The sequence below is a fragment of the Anas acuta genome, chromosome 21 (genome assembly GCF_963932015.1).
Source record: "Anas acuta chromosome 21, bAnaAcu1.1, whole genome shotgun sequence".
Lineage (NCBI taxonomy): Eukaryota > Metazoa > Chordata > Aves > Anseriformes > Anatidae > Anas > Anas acuta.
The window spans coordinates 6,715,743-6,735,963 of NC_088999.1; the positions used below are offsets into that span (position 1 = coordinate 6,715,743).

Sequence of the window (20,221 nt, forward strand, 5' to 3'; positions counted from 1 at the left end):
TGTTGCTCCATTTGAGTCACAGCTTTGGTTGGAAGGGACCTTAAAGATCATCTCAGATGGAGCATTCACAACTTCTCTGGGCAACGTTCTCCAGAGCCTCACCACCCTCTGAGCGCAGAATTTCCTAACCTCTCATCTAAGTCTCCCCTCTTTTAATTTAAAACCATTCCCCCTTGCCCTATCATTACCTGCCCAAGTAACAAAGTTGCTCTCCATCTTTTATAAGCTCCCTTTAAGTACTGAAAAGCTGCAATGTCTCCCCAGAGCCTTCTCTTCAGGCTGCACATCCCTGCTGTCAGCCTTTCTTCACAGAGAAGTGCTCCAGCCTCTGATCATCCTCGTGGCCATCTCTGGACCCGCTCTAACATTTGCTAAGAAGGCAAAGAGACTTGCCCAGAATCAGAGCCTCAACTACTTAAGGACCTGTCTTGCCTCAGTCGCAGCATTTCATATACACACACGCTTAGATTTGATAACACAGCTACCAAATCTTCTGCTGAAGTTTTGGCTACTGAAATATTGTTCTCTCTCTTTACACAGTATGGTGTGCAATTCATGCATGCTCAAAAGCACTTTCTACCTCTGCAGAGGGAGTACTGTGGAGTCAAGAGTATTGGTCTTTCCATCTATCACAGGATTGAAACAGCACATCCTCAAAATTGCATGAAAATGCAGGGTGTGGTGTTTGCTTTAGTCGAACTTGTCATTTGCAAAATAGAGGTCTCAATTCTAATATGGAAAATCATAGACACGGTAAAGGACAATGGTGATTGTACAAACGTAAGAGACAGAAATTGCAGTTATTCACCGAACAAGCAAAAAAAAAGCCAACCATCTGTGACCCAGCAAGTGACCTCTTTCACGCTATTGTATTCTCCGAGAGCTTTGAGTGTTTGTGCTACAGCCTAAAGTTACTAGATTCAGGAGCCACTTTGCACTGAGAAATACAATAATTTCTTGTTTTGTGTATTAATGGAATGGGGAGAAATCAATCCCATCATCTTTGGGAAGGATTTTTTAATGCAACAAACAAATGCTCTCTCACCATGTGAAGATAAGCCATAAATAACAGGGGAAAAATAAGCAAAATCCTTTCCCTGCTTGCTTGCATCTTAGACCACGTGCAGAACCACCGATGACACCAACAGATTCATTGTTTCAAACTCCATGTCCTGGGGCTTTTGAAATGAAAGACTTCTAAATTGCTGCCAATTAATTGCACTACATGTATTTGTATTCTTGGTAGAGCAAAAGTGAGAATTAGTTACCGAGTTTTTAAATGAAGAGAACAAGCGTTGCAGCCTTTTTTTGGTTTTGATCCCCTTCCTCCAAACTTTTGCATGCCATTTCTGTTAATGATTTAAACACATTTGACCCTCATGCTAAACATACATCATCAGTACGTGACACAAGTTCTCAGAAACTGCTTTTGGTGTTGGCCTCCCCTGGATATACGTTTAGCTCCCCTGTGTAGCTCCTCTGGCTTCTGCCAACACCCGCAGCCTGGCCCCACCACCTTGGCTTCCTCCATCCCAGAGGGCAGACCCCACATCACAGACCAGCAGCAGCAAATGCAGGTTGTACCCACCTCTTGTAAACATTCTCAAGGGGAACGAGTGGTAACAGATGCAGGGATGAATTTTCTTCTTGGTCTGTGATCTGCAGGTCGGTGGAGTCCAGCAAAGACCTCAATTCCAGAATTACCACAGAAGTTTTAGGAGAGCACACAAGGACTAAGCTCCCCACCTTTACAACCACTGGAAGGCCAGGAGTCCTTGCTGGTGTATTAGAGTGGTGTTGCTGTTTTTGTGCATTTTGTTGTTCTTTCTAAGCTCGTTTCTTGGAAAAAAGCCAGCACTATTTGCTTCTTGGGCAGAGAATATGGAATTACTGTAAATTATATTGAAAAAATCAGATTCATTCACTGCTGTGATAATTGATCTCCCAATCTGTCTCAGAGAGTTAGCAGCTGGTAAGAAAATAAAATGTAATTTAGAATTTTATTATTTTAAAAGAAACTAACCTAAGCATGGCCACAAACAAGGGGAGCAAGGGAAAGCAAGTTTCTTATTTGCCAGTCCTAATACTAAATATTGATAAGAAAGCAAAACAAGAGATGGTTGTCCAGGTATTTGAGAAATTCACAGTACACTAGCAGCAGGCATCTTACACACCACAGGTGGATCTTCCCTTGCAAATACTTCTGTGCAGCGGTACCTCAGCCCTACGAAAAAGGATTATGGACAGTGACTTCCCTGGAGCAGAGGCTCTCTATTGGGCTGACACCATTAATAGTGTTGGTATTGATGCTGTCAAACTGATACACCCCAAGTAACTCTAAGACTCAACTCCTCTATAAAAGCCTCTATAACTGGACCCAAATTCCCTGGCAAGTTTTGACTGTGTTCAGTTCAGGCCCCCAAAGAGAAAGGAATCAGACCCCAAACCTGGTGTTCGTGGCTGTTCTCATCAAGCCTCTTATGTCAGCCCATGCGTAGATCATACCACACACGCAGATGGAGACAGGATTTGATTTTTGTATTGAGATTAGCTGCAAGGAAATGCATTTTTATCTGCTGGGAGTCGAATGAAAGAACTCCATAATTCACAATAACCCAATAACTTACGAAGTGATCAGCCAAACAGTGTTTTCAGGTAGCTGAAAAATACCGTGCTGTCACCAGTAATAAAACAAGAATGATAACACTCTTCCCTGGCCAAAGTGGACCAACTCAAGCAAAGGAATGGACATGATGTCATTAGAAACCTGAGCTAATGGTGTAAGGCTGATGGCAAGATCCTGACTGGAGCCAGCTCAGTCTGGCAGCCCCATTTGAAAGCAACAGATAAACACATTAAGCTCTTAATTGTCATCATGCCTTAAGCATTCGATATGGAGCATCTTTTACCTTATTTCCCTCTGTCCTTCACGGGATGAACGGCAGGCGGGGTTGGCAGAGCCTGGTGCTGACAGGATGTCTCAGCAAGGCAGCTCTCCACGCAGCACATCAGAGGCTGAGATGGAAGGCCTCACTCCTGACATGGAGTTCAGCAGGTTGGACTGAAACGATTTCACCAATAATTCATGACTCCCGCAGATAATTCATCCTGTTGTACTAGAGGCTTTGATATATCATGAAACAAGTTATTAGCTGGAGTAGTCTTCTTTTCCAATTACTTTTGTAATAGAACTAAAGAGCTGCGAGAGCCCTGACGTCTCAGTCATCTCATTGAATTGGAGCCTTTCTGACAGCACGGGGTTAGCCAGTCTCACACTCACTTGTGTGCTCCCACGCCTCCTGCAGCAGGAAGCAGCTGTGCACAGCATCCCTGGGGCACAGCAACAAGAGTTGTGCCCACAACTCAGGACACACGTGTAATCACGCTGACCTGCCGGGTCTGTTTTGCCTGTTCTCCACTAATCCTCACCTCCAGAAGTCAAACTGGCATCGCAGTTGCATGGTCATTCTTTTCCAGCTGCAGTATTGTCACTGGAGGTCAGTAGTCCAGATCATTTTCTTGTTTTGCTGTTTCCGATTTACATGGTAATAGTATCTAGGAGTTCAAATCTCAGCTAGGAACACACGCTGCCAAGACAACTCATTCTGAGGCTGGAAATGGGTTAATGTACTTAGACTCACAAAGAAGGCTAACTCAACACATGGCAATATACTTTTTTAATTACTCATTTTGCATCATTGAAAGGCTTCATAGTGGTTGGTTAAATCAATTCACATTACTTCACTGGTTCACTGCTTTTCCCCCGCTTTTGTTATAGATTCCGTATTTCAATTGCATGACGGCCCAGAGCCTGATGGTAAGGCCTTTTTTCTTTTATAAATCAAAAATAAATTAAGAAAACCTTGGTCCAGCAACACGTCTCCAGACTTTTCTTCACCATCACAACTGCTGTAAAAACACAGCTTTCATCTCCCTAGCAGGAAGGAAGAGCAGCAGCGAGCAGCCTAAGCAGGGAACTCATTATTTACCGCCCAGACCTCGTACCAGCTCAACTCCTACCATCACAACATCAAACCCTGGGTTCTTACCCTTAACTTTCCAGCTCTGCGTCTTTGGAAAAGTTACATTCTGCCTCCTCCAGCTCCCAGTTTTTCCCTTTTGTCTGCAAGATGCCACAGAATACGGGAGCCGCATATCCAAGGACAATAATAAGCTCCTGAACTACAAATACCAAAGGAAAGGTAAAAGGGAGGTTTTGCCTATGTAAGGATGGAATAAACTGATCACCTTGTTCTGTTACTTAGGAGGTTTTACTGATCGCATCAACAGGTTATTTTGATACGATTTCAGGGCTCATGCTTTGTCTCAGTACAATGACACCCACCTCAGTGGCATCTGACAAGCACGAGGTTTTCTTTGCTCCCTTCTGGTGCTCGGGGTGGCTGCGACAACGACCTGAAGGTAATTATCCAGCAAGGTCACTGCACCACGGAGTGCAGGACAAAAGCAGTTGCTTCTCAGTCCTCTATTGCTGGAAGGCCACAAGGTTAAACAACTGAAAAATGCTGTGAGCTGTTTTCCCCTTGCAGGCTTTCATGCAGTTGTGAATTCAGTTTCCTCTCCTGCCTACAAGCTGATTATTAGTATAATGTTTATTATGTCTCAGGGAGGTAATAAATTGGCAGCATAGTACAAGTCGCATCAGCACGAATGCAGCTGTTACATGACAGCTATGAAGAATGGAGGAAGAGTTAAAAAAAGCTCCTGAAAATTTATGTGGAATCGCCAGTAAGCAAAGAAAGCAGGCTTCACACCAAGTCACCTTCAATTTACCCAACCAGCATGGCAGCACCAGGAAACTCTTGGACTGCAAAGCACCCAAGCACCACCTCAGCCCCATGTACAACCGCTGCTTGCAGAGGCACTGGGCTCAGTCCCTGGGCTGGGAGCTTCTGATTTATTTGCTGATGGGACAGAGCCCCTCAGCAGGCCTCTCCAAAGTGCTTTAAAGAGACTGATAAGCTGCACACCACAAGCCTGGTGCTCAGCCGACAGCCCAGGCACCGCAGAGCAGCAGCTCCTGCAAAGCCCCGGGGTGGGCTCTGGCACCCTGTGAGATGTGAGCAAAGAAAGCGACCCCAGAGTTGGCGTGCTCACCAAGACACATCTGCTCCCTAGCTCTGCAAGGACTCCACGTTATTACACAAAATTTAAGGAGGATTTCTTAATCATTCTGCATCGCTATGGTAACACGAGGCAGCCGCAAACAACACCATGCGAGGTCCCACACAGGTGAGGGAGAGAGACCTCCTGTCACAGAGCACCTCTGAGCTTACCCAGGATGTCAGAGTGAGCCAGGGAAGGGGAGCACAGGAAGAAAAACCCAGCCCAAGGTTTCTCTGCTAATTAGTAACTGAAGAATTAACATTGCAGAAGAATCCAGAAGCTCAAGTCACCTCTCAGTGAATGCCTGGGCTGGGTGCTGTACAAAAGAGAGGGGAGGGAAAAGGCTTTGCTACAGAATTACGACTGCAAATAAACCACAGCGCACAAAAATTGAAAGCCATTTATTTAAGATATGGGTAAGCAGCACAAGCTGCGATAACTTAAGCAAGATGTGCAAGTATGCAGAATATTAGTGGTCCCACAGTAGCCACTCCAAGACCTCATCCTGCAATAAATGAAAGTTTCTCACCCCTGGAACAAAAGGAGGGAGCTTCCCCAAGCCCCACAGCACACCAGCTAACCTCGTGGCTTCCCTGCCCAGATGTTCCCTTAAAGCCTGACCTCGGCTGGGCACTCTCCTGGGGTGCACGCTTGTGTCAGCACAGAAGTGGATCTCCTGCTGTTATTTCAGAGCCCTGCTTGTTTCACACAGGAGCCTCCAGGCAGCACTTGTTGCATTACAGGCTGGGTGTGGGCAGGGGAAGTGAGATTCCTTTTATATCACTGCAAGAAAATGATTAGATAATTACTCAGCAGGTAAAGCAGAACATATAGGAAAGGGCTGTTCTCATCATCACTCCTTGAAGCATCTTGTCTATATTATTAGGAAATGATGTATTTGTGCCAGGCTAATTCATATGGATTGTAATTTCGGGACATAAATTACCCCCTGTCATGTGCGCTCAGTGCAGAGGAACAGCAGCAGAGATGCTAAATGTTTAAACAAATTTTGTTAACAAGCTTTTTTTCTCAGCCTCCTGCCCACTTCCCCCCCATCTGCTGGTGGCAGGGTGGGGAGGAGGGAAGCCTGCACTGCTGGAAGCACACCCGGGCAGCAGGAGACAGAGGGCTGAGAAGGGAGAGAGCCCGGGCACAATTTGCAAAGGAGGTGGGGTAATACAGGGCTTGGAGGTGGAACACCCCGCTGAGCCCCCGTAGAAATAAATAGGAAGGCTCAGAGACCAGAGTCCCTTTGTCCAGCGTGGTCAGGATGGTTTGGCAGGATTCAAAGCAAGCTGGAGCGCTGCAGAGCTGCTCCTGCAGGCACTCTGCCTTCGGACAAACCTTCCCTCCCTCCCAGTCATGAACCTGTCAGCCTCATCCCTCACGTTCCACGCATCATGCTGACCCAAAAACCAGGGCCAAAGGGCTCTGAGCACCACTTGATCTCACCACAAAGGCAGGCTGTGACAAAGGAAGCTTTAGATGTAAGCTCCCCTTAATTACTGCTGTTATTTACAAGGCTATGTTTTTACTGGGTTGCATACTAAGCAGTTGTCAAGTGCAGCTGTACATATATTTATTGCGGAAATATGTCCTAAAACAGTCTAGGTTACCTCTTGTAACTTATTCATAGGTTTTGTCATAGACAGAATTGTTTAATGGTGCAAGAAATACATATATAAAAAGTAGTATATGTTCTGCTTTCCTGATGATAGGGACATGGTCCATCAAGTGAGTAAATTAATTTAGTGTATGTGGAGGAGGAGGAGGACAGGAACGAAGGAGAATTCCCCTTGAGAAGCTCAGTATCCAGCCAACGAGCTCCTCTTTTCTAACCTACTGCTCTGAACAGTTTCTAAGAGTTTTCTGGAGTGTGCAGAACATCCACGGGGCAGTGCTCAGAAGGCTCTTGGAAGGATGGGAAAGCACCTTTTCTCCCTCACAAGTCTGAGTGGTCAAATAGTTTTTCTTCCTTCCATACCTGGTACCTGCCTCAACTTGACATAAAGTCTTCTCCACCCCAAAAAGGAGACACTGCATTCCTCCCTGGTGTTTCAGCATCAGGACAAGCTTTCTTCTCATGCTCTAAATGCACAGGAATTTTCTCCACCTGCTTTAGATTTTCACTTTGGAGATGGTTCACTGGGTCACTTCCCCAAACCATTTCTCACCATCACCTTCCAAAGTACATTAGGGTGCCAAGAACCCTTTCCAATGGTGGAGTCAGAAGTGGGGCTTGAGAAATCCCAAACCAAAGGACACGGCGTCCTGCAACCCAAAGCACAAATGACACGAAGAGGTGGGTCTGCATTTTCCCTTGCATCGGGCAACAGCTCCTTGGAGCATGTAGGTAAGTTTAAGGCATGTCAGGGTATTCTTGAGGCCAGCATCACCCATGCCTGGATCCAAGGTATAAAAGTTCAGCGTAACAATGTCAGAAGTCCTTTGCCATGAGGTCTGGTAATGCCAGTCTCTGCTCAGAGCAGCAGAACGGCCCAGAGAGGGGGGACCACAGCATTTCAATCCACATTTCACCATTGTAAGAATCATTACCAGGGAAATTCTGAGGCACTGCAGAGGACAGCTCTGCTGGCAGCTCTTTTAAGCAGCCTCCTTGGCCTTCCCCTAACATCTGTGGAATGAGACATAATTCCTCAGAAGCACAGAAAGTGAGAGCAGCAGCATCTCTCAAACCCAGAGCTGAGAACACGGTGCCTCTGGCATTTCTTGGACCTGTTCTCACCCCATTCAAACTCCAGGACTTTGAGCAGGGAGTGTAAAATGGGACAACATAATCTGTAGCTTTGCATAACAAAAACACCGTTTACTCGAGCAGTGGGAGAGCAATCTCTTTAGGAAACCAGATAATCCAGAAACTAGTGTTAATAAGTTATTGACTTTCCTACAGTTCTTCCAGTGCCGGTTGATGGCTTCCGGTAATCACTTTGCCTCCATATTCACGGAGTCCAGCTGTGTCTCTTCGAAGAGCTCATTTATGGCAGCTTGCAATAATGTGATATTTCAGCAATGTCAGCTTTTGCGCAAGATATAAAAATCCTCCAATTTATTGCCCCTTGCTCCCAGCGCACACAAAGGAAAAGAAACCCATAAAAGTGTCTCATTCACATTTAGGTGAAAATGAGTCCTCCTTCCTGTCCTCCCCACGTTTGGACTGAATTCCCTGCCAAGCACGAAGGAACCCCGTGCCCTTTCTGCTCCGTTAGAACCATTTAGCATTGGTAACGCGCTGCCAGGAAGCGGAGATGAAGTAGATGCGGCAGACAGGACCTAGCCTGAGAGCTGTGAAATGTTATTTCTGCTCCTGTCTCTGACACTAACCTGCTCTTTGTCCTGGTCAAGGCAGCTGCATTTGTAATTCTGAGTGCAACTGGTCAGCTCGACACAGCACTGCATGGCGTGGCTGCAGCTGGAGTTGACACACCACAGAAGCTTTAAATCAGCCAGCTTGAGCCCGGCTAGCAGCTTACCACTTGGAAGCCCTGCTTGTAAGGCTTACGGGATGATATTCAGAGCAATTAGCCAAGCTGCACTTCATGTTAGCAGAACAACTGTTAGCAGATGAGATTCAAGCAGCAGTCACCTCTAATTACACTGCAGATTGCAAGTTCTTTGGGACCTGAAGTCTCTCTTCTGCTTGTCCACAGAGCAGTACAGGGATCACAGAAGACACCCTGTGCCCCCAAGAGCACTTATGCAGGAGCTGGGTGCTGTTTAACCTACTGGAGGGATAAAAGCTGAAGTGGGAAGAGTTGGAACAGGTAACGAATGACACACACAAACTACGCTGCAGTTTGGGGGAAGCGGGTTCAAAGTATGGTATACACAAGACAAGCTGGAGGAGGAAGAGCTGATCTACCTAAGACCTCAAATCACTCCATCCCAGTGAGAACAGCAGGGGAGAAATCAATAACCTGAGCAAGCAACTGTAATAACAACTGACATTTATACAGCATCGGATACCCAGGTGTCCCCAAACACTTGACAGATATTACAAACTGAACTGATTTACAAGCAGGGGATCTGGCTCCTTACAGAACATCAATTCCCACACCAAAGCGAAGAAGTCTGGTGGATTTTCTGACAACCTTCTCCCATTACTCCATTTCAGGGCCAAGTGTCCAAACTCTTCAACTTTCCATCCCACCGTTGTGTCTGCCTGCAGCAGGCAGTGACCTGTCTGCATCCAGACAGCACGGGCAACAAGCTAAGTGCTAGAAACCTTGGCTATTTAGAAATATCCAAAGAGCAAGAGAGAACCAGGCTTAATGTGGTGAGGAAAGGGCCGCTGCCACGGGCACACAGCAGGCTTTGTGTCTCACCTGCTCACAGGTTGCTTCAGACCAGAAGGCTGGGGCAGGACTTACACAAGAAGAGCCACTGGGCCAGGTGCTGGACTTCACGCACTGCAAAGAGACCCAAAGCACAAAGCCCCAAGCCTCTAACACATTGTACCACTCCTTCCTCCCCCATGTCCCTACAAGCACTGCTTAGGATTGGGACTTTCATTTAGTACCTAGAATCACACAATGGTCAATCTCACACTGAAAAACTACATTTCTACATCTCCTTCACAGCTCCGAACTGCTTGGTTCTAATAGCAGTACAAACATATGGGGATTTTTTTATTATTAATAAAAATTCCCTGAATTTTTCATGTGATTTTCATCTTACATGTTCCCTCCTTAAGGCATCCTACCCATACTGCACAACAAGCGTAGGAGGAAGCAAATGAAGGCAGCACGATGAGCTATGCAGGGGACCAGCAGTCACCCACTTGCAAACAGCACAACTACCTCGTGCAGCACAGCCCAAGGAAAAACAGCGATATCTGCAACGCCTCACCTCTTCTCCTCTCCCTGAACGGAGGCTCTTAATGATAGCCCAAGTTTCTCTTCCTTCCTGGGCCTTGAGACATCCGTGCAGTTATGGTGTAAGCTAGCACAATGCTACTGATGTCAGCCAGCACCAGCCCTGGAGTCAGCATTCACCTGGCAACTTCTTTCTTTCTGCAAAAGAAACTGCTCCCATAGATCGCTGATTTTCAGATTAAATATGAAAAAAAGGTGGGAAGTTGTGTGGAGAGAACGAAAGGAAAGCCATGAGACATCCAAACTTTTTAAAGGGCTTCCTGAATTCCCACCTCGTATTTCTCACCCAAAACATCAACGCTGATGATCATCTCTGCCACTGGGACGTGTGACAACTCCCCTGCTATTTCAATAAGCCCTGGGAGAAGCGCGGAGGATGGATTTGCATGCAAGTGCTCAAAGTTTCTTCAGCCCACTCCAGCTTGCAAATAGCAACAAGGAAGCTCAACGAGAGGTTGTTGAGACTCATGCGGCAGAAAACACTCTTCGTTCAGGCACCAGATAGGTTTGCAGGCCTTGGATAGTTTCAGAGGAAGAAAAACTGTTCTAAAACCTTTAGTAAGATTTCATTCAGAAACAGTTTTGATCCATTAAAGAAGTAACCAGTTTGAGTTTCCAATTGCAAATGGGTTTTCGAAGTAATTCCCAAAACATTCAGAAAAACCTGGATTTTCAGAACTCATTCAACTTACGATGAACCAAAGACTCATTCTAATTGTTTTATCAAAGGAAAGTGCAACAGCAAGTGAGAACTACAAACAAGCAGAGTCATCAAAACAGTTTTCAGAGGAGTTTACAATCGTGTTGACAAGGTTTGACAAGCACAACAGGATCACGCTTCTTGATGGAAACATCTTTTCAGGCATTAAAATGAGAGCCAAACTGGAAGCTCCCACCTGTGCAGCCCGACATTCTCAGCTGGATTCAGCATCAGGCCCCAGTGACAGGACTGTCCAACGGGTCTCAGAGCCTGGCTTCAGCTGCTTCACTGCGCCCTGGCAAACAGCCTTGCCAGCGATGGGAAGGGCACAGAAAGGTCTGAAGTAGGAACAGAAGCAGAATTTGTCTTTTTAGGAGAGAACTACATACCTGAAAGGCTTGTTCTCAGTGAAGACAAAGCAAATCTACATCAGAGGTTTGACTACTCGCTTTTAAGGCAGAGGTCATAGCACATTTTGGTGCTGATATCGAAACCAGCATAGGAAACATCAGCTGTGGTACTCCAGAAGTGATCTTGCTGCAGTTGTTGGAGGCCAGTCAAAATCCTACTGCAAAGAGTATCACCTACCAGGGGTTTGCATCTAGCCCCTGCAAAGTCAGAAGTGTATCGGAGAGAAACTTTCCCAGTTAAACCTGCTGCTGCTTTTCTGATTGCTGCTATAGTCTTGCTGTACTCGAGTATAAACAAATCTGAATGAAGTTTTCTCGTACCATAAACAAATAATTGTGGGAGGAAATTAAAATCTCACTGGTATTTGTTCAGCATTGTAAAAGTGACTTTGTCAGGCCTAACAAGTCTAATTGGTTTCACTGAGAAGCTTTTCAGTTCTGCACAGGAACACTAGAGCTTGGTTAAACACCTACAGAGACCTCATTTCCCAGCTCAGATTTTTCAACTGCATGGGCTGGGTGCCTCACCAGGCTTTTCACAGCTTGCCACAGTCACACAGTAGCAGCCCCATAACCCTGAAAGGGCACAGAAGCATTTTCACTGGCTCCCGGTACCTAGAACTGTGTTGGAGTGATAGCGTCTGCCCTCCTCTTATTAAAAACCCTGAGCACAAGAGATGTTGCGATGAAAAAGCAGCGTGGAACCTGATGAAAAGACACAAAGGAGCTCAGGCAGGAAGCTTTACCCAAATAGCCTTGTCCCAGGCACACCTTACACAGACTTGGCTGCAGGAGTCAGGGCTGAGGTGGTGGCGATGATTGCAGGCACTTCCCATCCAGTCCAGGCAGTCAGGGTTTGGGCTTTTGAAGCCTGCTCAGCACTAACACGGTTTTTCCAGTTGCTACACAAGACCAAGGGGGACTCGCTACCACTCTCGCTTCCCAGAGCCTTGGCAGTAAACACCTGCCAATCTGTGAGGATTTACTACAACACGCCAGTCCCCAAATCCCACTTGTTAAAGTTTATTGTTAGAGCAAATCCCTCATGCAAAGACAGGTTGTTGTAGCAACAGTTTGTCAACTTTTAACTTCACTTGTTTTCTATTCTCCCATCCCCAAACCTGTCACCTCCCATAACGGAGCTGCTTAATGGGATGTCAGAGGCAGGGAGCCTGTGCCAAGGTTATCAGAGCTCCAGTAAAACACCAGCCTTACTCTCCTGTTCGCTTTCAGCATCTATCCCGCTTCCCTGCAATGTTATTGATTTGTTATGGGCACTGTTTTGCATTTTATTTTAAAAAGGGCCAAAAGCACATTACAAAAAGGAAAATCAGAACCTCACGGACCCTTCCCCACCATGTTATACCTAAAAACAAAGCACCCAGATGACGAGGGGCTCTTGTGAAGCCTACTTAGCACCAGGTGCTCATACCAAGAGCACAAAGCTATGCACCCTCCTGTCCATTTCTTCCCCTCCCCATGCAAAAGACATTAAAAACCTCCTACCTTTGGTGCCCCGCACACTGAGCTTGCAGTATTATAGAGACATTGCACCAAGCATTGATGCAGCCGCAGCACTCAGATCTTTCCCAGGTTCAAAGCCTTGTTGGGGCTTCAACACAAAGTTTAATAGCCCAGAGTGATGCTTTAAGGCATTCACACTTTTAAGGTGTGAACTGTGGGAACCGCAGCAGTTCTTAAAATACGAAGTGCTCCCAACAACACTGCAGTGCCAGCAGCACCAGTGACCTTGTCACCGTGCGTGCTGTCATCCCGCGCTGATGGGGCCAGCAGAAGACAAAGGAGAGGCAGCACTTGCAGAACACGCGCTCCAACAAGCCTTTTTCCAAAGTGTTTCTGCTTTGGCACACAGGAAGAAACTCATTCACAGAAGCCAAAGTCCTTTTCAGGCAGAAACATTAAAATGATGACCCATTCTGAATATGCCCAAGCAGGACCTAAATTTAGATTAAACCCTGGACTCTCCCACTAACTTCAGGGGCTTTCGTGCCAGCAATATGTGGCCCTCTGATTACTTTTACAACTGATGTAGCTCCACCGTAGCATCTCCTGACTCACACTCCGTGAAAGGTTCATGTGTAAGGCATTAGCTTTATTACCCCCAGAAACATGTATCACTATATTACTGAGTTAAAAACATCAAGCATTAGACCTAAAAGCCAAGTTAAAAGTGTGCATATAAGGCAATATTTTTGACACCTGTTACCCAGTTCCTTTACCTTGATAAAAGCCTGAACATGGGATTACCAAGCAGAGCAGAGCATCTATCACAACTCTGATATCAGAATTCTGGTTTCAGCCCCTTTTCCCCAAGCTTTTCTTATGCAAAGGGTAGTTCAGCATCAATCCACAGAGGTAAAACAGATCCCTGAGCCTTATCCCTCAACATACCTGTCTCTAAGAAGTACTGCAAGTTGTTAACTTGAAAAGACCAGCAAATTTCCTCATGGACTCTCTCCATCCTCTTTTCTACGTGAGCAACTCCATCCTTCTCAGCCTCAGAGAAGCCTCCTCATCCCTATCAGGAGGAACAGGAGACCCTCAAACTATTTCCCAGCCCTGCTTCTCACATCATCTTATTTCAGCACAAAAGCCTTGAGATAATTGGGAACAGCAGCAAAGGCACACAGGTAATCCAATCTCAGGGTCAAAAAGAAGAGGCTTTATTACTACAGATCCTGTTGATAACAGAGTACCACTTTCCTGCTTTGCTAGCAATTTAGCAAAGTATGAACTCTACGAGGTTTTAAGCCAAGAAAGAAGCTGATGCCCAGTTTCCTAATACCGCAAATTGTTTACAAAGTGTAACCATGCTAAGCCTGGAAGCACAAGGTTCACTGCAGCCTAACACAAGTATTCTCAACACGGGGCATTTTCAACCCAGCTTCTGGTGTTCCAGCTCCCTGCCCTCTCCAGGACAAGGCACAGCCCCACTTTCTCTCCTTCATAGAGGGTAAAGAGCAGCAAGAACACTGAACTAGCACAGGACTGCCCTATGGACCTTAAACTTTCAGCCCTCATACCATTTTTCTGTGCAGTTGCATTAAGAAAAACCATCCCCATTCCCCAGTCCTTCGCCATTTACTGTGTGTTCAACTAACTTTTCAGCAGAATATCACATAGCACGCATCCCCACACTCACTGTCAACCAAATTTACAGCCTCAAACAACTCAGCTAGGTCAGTTTGACAAGAACTATTTTCTATGAAGCTACACGGACTCATTCCCTATACTGAACACACGTGGAGGGCACAAAGATTTGTTCCTGTTTTATAGAGCAGAAAGCTGGGGCACATACAACAAGAGATATGAGCTATTGTTTCTTGAGAAAAGTGGCAGCAGAGCTGGAAACTGATCCTTGGTTCTGTTCAATCCCAGCCCAGTGCTGTAGCATCACTGGCCTGCTCATCTATGTAAAGCACCCGCAAATTAAAAACAAACAGAGCTGCCTGCTTACAAAATGTGATTAAACCCCTGAGCCCCTCAAGGTAGGAGACTGTTTGCTATGGAGCTATGTAACATGTAGAGATGGTGCAGATGTTAATTGTTGCTTAAGTCATTGACAGAGTCTAACACAGGACTTGAAAGGGTCTCCCAGAGGCTTCTGCTGGGTGGTGTGAGGTGGTAGAAGCTTGTGGTGCAGCTGGTAATTTGCATCTTACACAGCTTCTACGTGATGAAAACGTTAGTGCCTCTCACACAGCTTGTGAACATGCAAGAGCTGGTAGGGCATCGCATGCACACACACATCCAGAGCACAGCACATCCCCTGTACACCACCACAGGCTGCAGTGTTAGTGCAAGCCTCACAGCTGCTGGGCGCAAGCCCTTGGGAAGAACAAGACATTCTTCTGAGCAGGAGAACCAGCGAGGCCTGGACCCACATCTCCTGGCTGATTGTGGGGGCTGACGGCAGCTTCTGCCCACCACAGGCATGCCTGGGGTCTGTCCCCTGCTGCAGACCCCCCCCACAGAAGGGCAAGCTCTGTGTCAGGAGATGCGGAGGCCTGCTTTCCTCTGCCACCCCAGCTTTCAAGACCCTGCTAGCAAGATGAGCCTCTCTGGTCTTCATGGGAACTTCACCACAATTACCCAGACAAGCACACAGGCACTTTGTTTCACAAGCATATTTGCACCTCATTCAGTTCTGTCAAGACAGTGTGTGACCCAAGAGACCAGAACCGTAACGCAGGCTCAAACTTAATTTCTTTCCCTTCCTTTTCATTTTTGCTCCCGTCTTTTTTTTTAACCTCTTCTAGCTCCATTTCTCCTTTCTGCAAGCACTCACTACAGAATGCATCAGGGAAGCCAGCAAAAAGTGCTTCGCTGTCTCGTCAGCAGATCGCAGAAAGCCTTCCCATTCACGTTCATCCAGTTGGAAATGCAGGTAATTGATGTGAACTTGAAAATTATGATTTGGAAGAGGGGGGGGTGAGGAAAGCTTCTCTCCAGCACTGCTGTTCCACCCAGCCTGTACTCAGTCAATCATAGCGGGCTGGTTAATCAGTAGCTCTATTATCACCTTCCTTTCCTGCATTTACTTTGGGCACAAGAGGCACCAGGAGGGAAGCTGAAACCAGAACAAGGTATAAATATGTACCTGTTGCAGTTTGTTTGTTGCTGGTATCTGAAAATAAAGAAACACAAATGGAAAACAAAATATTCAATTAGAACAGCAAATGGTGACTCTGCCTGCCCCAAAGCAGGTGTCTCCTGTTGTCTCAGGGACAGGAATTAGGTGCACACTCCCAGCCTTCTCTTTGGACAGTCAGAGCTGCATTTAGAAAGCCCAGAGCAGCAGGGAGGATAGATATGTGAGGGGGCACCGCTGCTTAGGAGCTGTAATTCCCAAGGAGGGCTGAGATCTCTACGTGCTGGAAGTCAGAGCCTGGAGCATGCCAAACAGCTGCATCTTAAACATCTGTCACCTTATAGTCAGGAGCCAAGAACAAGAAGTCACAGCACAGACGCTGGTAGCACATGGATCTTGACACTCCCTCCCTGCCAGAGCAGTAAACCAGAGCCCATTTGCTTAAGACATCCAAGTGTCTGATATGCAGGCGGACATTCTGGCTTCATGCAGTCTTCCAACATCTTACTCACAGTGGAACTGCCCTGCACCACTGCCATTTCTTGTCCTAAGTCAGTCCTTGCAAGAGAAAAACAATCTAAACGCAGCCCTGCTCAATTATGCAGTGTTACAGAAGCACAAAGTAAATCATTCAAAATAAAATTTGAAGCTATTATTATTTATATCGTGGCAGAGACCCCAGGTGAACTCAGAGTCCAAATGTAACAGGTGTTGCACATATTTTATTTCAATTAAATACAGTAATAGGGAGACCAGCCCAAGGCTACAGGGAGCCAAATTAGGAAACTGCACGAGAAATACAAATAAAATGCATCAGATTCATTCAAGTGATGATCACAGGAGCTTGGCTGGCTGCTCCTCTGGGCAGCTCTTTATTATTAAGGTATGAACAAATCTGTCCTCACCAGAGATCCCCCCTCTGAATGACATCCTCTGCTGATGCTGTGGGCAGCCATGAATTTTGCTAAAGGGGAGGAACAAATCCTGGAGCTCCACCACCATGTCTCAGATGCACTCTCTCTTTCCTAGGCAGAGGAACTGAATCAGACCCCATCACTGACCCTGCACGGCAACCGGGGAGAGGAACACTCTGAGGCAGGCAGGATGCCAGCTATTTGTGTGATGAACTGAAAGGTTTGTCTGAGTTTGTAGAACAGCTGAAAAGTGAATCCAGGCAACTGCTGTTCAACCAGGAGAACATGCATTTACCCTGAAAAGAACTCCGGCTTGCCTCCCCAATCCAGCATTTTGTCTGTTTTCACACACCTGTGCACACAGACGCCTCCTTACGCACTCGCTCCCTCCTGTGCCCTACTCCGAGCTCCCAGCCTCTTGATGATGATGCCGGGGACAGGATGCAGCTGCAAACATCTCCTGCTCATTTTAACAGCTGCAAATGCTCCCAGGTCTGCTGCAGGGCAACAGTAGGAGAGAATCTTGCAGAATCCAATCGACAGCTGTATCAGGCTCAAGCTGACTTGCACATTCATTATTCACATAGGCTTTGATTTGCTCAGTGCCAGAAAACAGCAATGCCTCGGCTTCAAACTGGCCATAATCTCCAAAGCTCTGCAATTGTAGATGTTACGATTACAGAACTGTTCAATTCTTTGTATTTCCTAAAGCAACAACGACGTGCCTACCCACATGAAAGCCTGTGCTCAGAAGCATTGTCACAACCTTTGTTTTTCTGCTTGTTTCTCTCTCCCTCCAAGCCTTCCCTACTCCCTCTCTAATTCATGAGCATGGCACTGATGTATATCCAAGGCCTATTCATGCATGTTCAAGCCAACCCATGCAGGTAATTAATCTAATTAAGAAGTGCCTGTATTTATAGCCAAGTGATATGTATAGTTCATACATTACTGACCTTCACCCATTATTTACCCCCTTCAGCCCCCAAGCTGAGTCAGCTGGAGCAGGACCCAAAGCAGGCCTTTGGACACGGCTCTAAATCTCTGAATGTAAGGGAAAAAGTCCACAAAATGAATGTTCACTTTATCTGTCATAATAGAAACTTGGGCTGCACCAATTTTCTTCCTGACGCGCTGCCTTCTGCATTTACCAGGGTGGAAAAGTAAAAACACCCAAAGTTCTTCCACAATATACTTGGCCTTGGGGCTGAGCCCTGAGCCACTCAGGATGGGAAGCTGCATCTACAAATGCATGACACTGATTTGGGGAGAAATATACCAGGAGCAGTGGAAACATGACACTAAAATGTTCGCCTCTTCTTTTAGATTAAAAGAAATAACCCTTTCCTTATTATTATTAATTTATTTATTTTTTACTTCCCCTTCTTTCTTTTTTTTTTTTTGTGGAAGACTTTTTGTGTCAAACAAAACCAAAGCCATGCAGGACACCACCTCAGAGCAGATGCTTGCTTAACTTTCCAGATCTAGTGTGGATTAGCACCTCTTACAAAGACTGCCAAAGAGAACAAGTTGTTACTCGTGTAAAGCTCCAGAGGGAACCTGGCTGGCTGAGATGCAACTTTTTCCCTTTACTTTCCACGGAGTAGTGAGCAAAACGAACCAGCTCCTGTAGACCCCATCCCATTTATCATTACCTCCTCTAGTAACATACAAGGTGCACAGGGGACTGAATAGTTCTGTGAAACAGATACAATTTCCTACTTTTGTTATCGAGATTCAGGCATGTGCCACTGCATAGAGTCTAAATGGGACAGTTGGTCTTTCTGGTATTGGCATTTCCATTGGGAAGGCCATTAGTGCTAATGAGAGTTCATAAGGAACATGAAGGTCTTTGGAACAGGCTAACAATTGCAAGGAATGCCAGTCATCCGGAGCACAAATTTAACTCCCTCCCACACAGGCCTTTTGTTAGCTTGCTGTTTACAGCTTGAAGTTATTGACATCATAAGTGTTGAATCATAAAGCCAGAATTAAGAGAAAGGATCCCCACTTTGCTTGTGCCTCCCTCCTTTGTTGTACGTCTCTCTCCCCCTGCTTTGGTTCTACACCTCATTCAGAATATGTGACACACGCAAGTCTCAGAGGGATGAAAGCTATAGCAACAGGAGTTGTACATCTAATCCTTGATGCAGAGTGCTAAAAGTGTACCACGCAGCATCACATTTCCTATTCACAAGGCTGTTCATGTTTTCATTCATGTTAAACTCAGGAGAGAAACTACACAAGTTCTGTAAAAGGGAAAAAATTGAGGGCAGCAGGTCTGATATGGACTCTTAGCATTTAGTTTATAATGCTGAATTACTCTGTGGTGGTGGTGGTGCTGGTGTAAACGGGGCTCACACCTGGAAATATAACAAGAAACAGGATGGCCAGCTGTCTGGGGATTACCAGGGGCTTGCTTATTACAGTTGGGAAATAACACGTAATGCACAACTTCCCATCTGTGGGCTGAACACTGGCTACTTACGAACAAATATTATCACAGCCTGGAGGAGGTACAAGTCCTTGCACTCTTAGCTCCCACCTACAGACTGTAGCAGGTATCAGCAGACGCTACAACTATTGCCTGAACCCAAACAAAACTAATTAATAAAAAAGCACAAAGACTTACCTGATTTTGTGCAAGGAAACGTCTGTTTCTTGGGAGGGGCCTGAAGACCCGTGGCCCGAGCAGACCAGTAAGAAGATGGCGTTCCCACCAGGCACTCAGGGCCTGGCCTTCCTGCTGCCCCCCACCTCATTTTTATTTTTTATTTTATTATTATTATTATTTTGAGGGCAAAAGTGAAGGTCTGTTGCCCTTCAATGAGGCCTATCCCTGCTGCAGCCTACTTGAGGTACATTTGTAGCCGTTGCTGCTGCTAGCACGTCTCAGGTGGACCACGGTGGGTGCTTGAGGAATTTGAGTTGCTTGAGTAGTTTCAGGAGCTTTCATTTTTTTGAGTAGTCTCAGTAGTTTCTGTTTCAGTAGTTATAAAGGGACAGAAGCGAAAGGAAAGGGAAGTTCTGCTCGCCTGTAGTGAGTACTTCAGTGGCTGGGAGGTGCTTCCAGAACATTCCAGGTCCTCAGCAGCCTTGCACCAGGTGCTGAGGGTTGTTGAAGACTTAGCAGGAAACAGCTTAATAGCTCTTTTGAAATGCAAAGGTGTGTTTTGTGCTCTTTTTTTTTTTTTTTCCTTTTTTTTTCCCCTCCCCTGGACATGGTGCTGGTTCGTGTGCCAGCTGTTAGCACTTTAGGGAGATGCATCTTCCCAAAACGCCAGGAGCTGGGCTTCTTACTCGAGCCTGCTGCAGCCTGTGGTGAGTTTAACAATTACTTATGTAAATAGTGCATTTTTCTTAGGAGAACAGCAATTTAATGATGGAAGTTATCTGTGTCACCTCAAGCATGCTTGTGTTGCAGGAACAACTACGAAGCAACGGGTGATTTTGTGGAGCACAGCGTGCTGCTGGGTGCGCTCAGCAAGTAGCTGTCTGCCAGGCACAAAGCCCTAGGAGGGATCCTGGCTCTACTGGGAGTTGTTTTTTTTTTTTTCCTTTGTGGT

At 46.1% G+C, this 20,221-nt stretch overlaps 2 protein-coding genes across 5 annotated transcripts in view; one reads left to right on the forward strand and one right to left on the reverse strand.

The window, feature by feature from the left end:
* Positions 1 to 19,799, reverse strand: part of LOC137842910 (gap junction beta-5 protein-like) — a 165,453-nt gene extending 145,654 nt beyond the window's left edge. Inside the window, exon 1 of the mRNA XM_068657566.1 lies at positions 19,288 to 19,799. The gene's annotated coding sequence lies outside the window, so the exon portion shown is untranslated. The remainder of the gene's footprint in view (positions 1 to 19,287) is intronic.
* CSMD2 (CUB and Sushi multiple domains 2) overlaps positions 19,417 to 20,221 on the forward strand; it is a 322,375-nt gene continuing 321,570 nt past the window's right edge. For 2 of the 4 annotated variants that reach the window (XM_068657553.1, XM_068657561.1), the window contains exon 1: positions 19,854 to 19,976. The gene's annotated coding sequence lies outside the window, so the exon portion shown is untranslated. Of the gene's footprint in view, positions 19,562 to 19,680; positions 19,822 to 19,853; positions 19,977 to 20,221 lie in introns of those variants that run through there. The other 2 variants (XM_068657555.1, XM_068657554.1) reach the window with 2 other exon arrangements.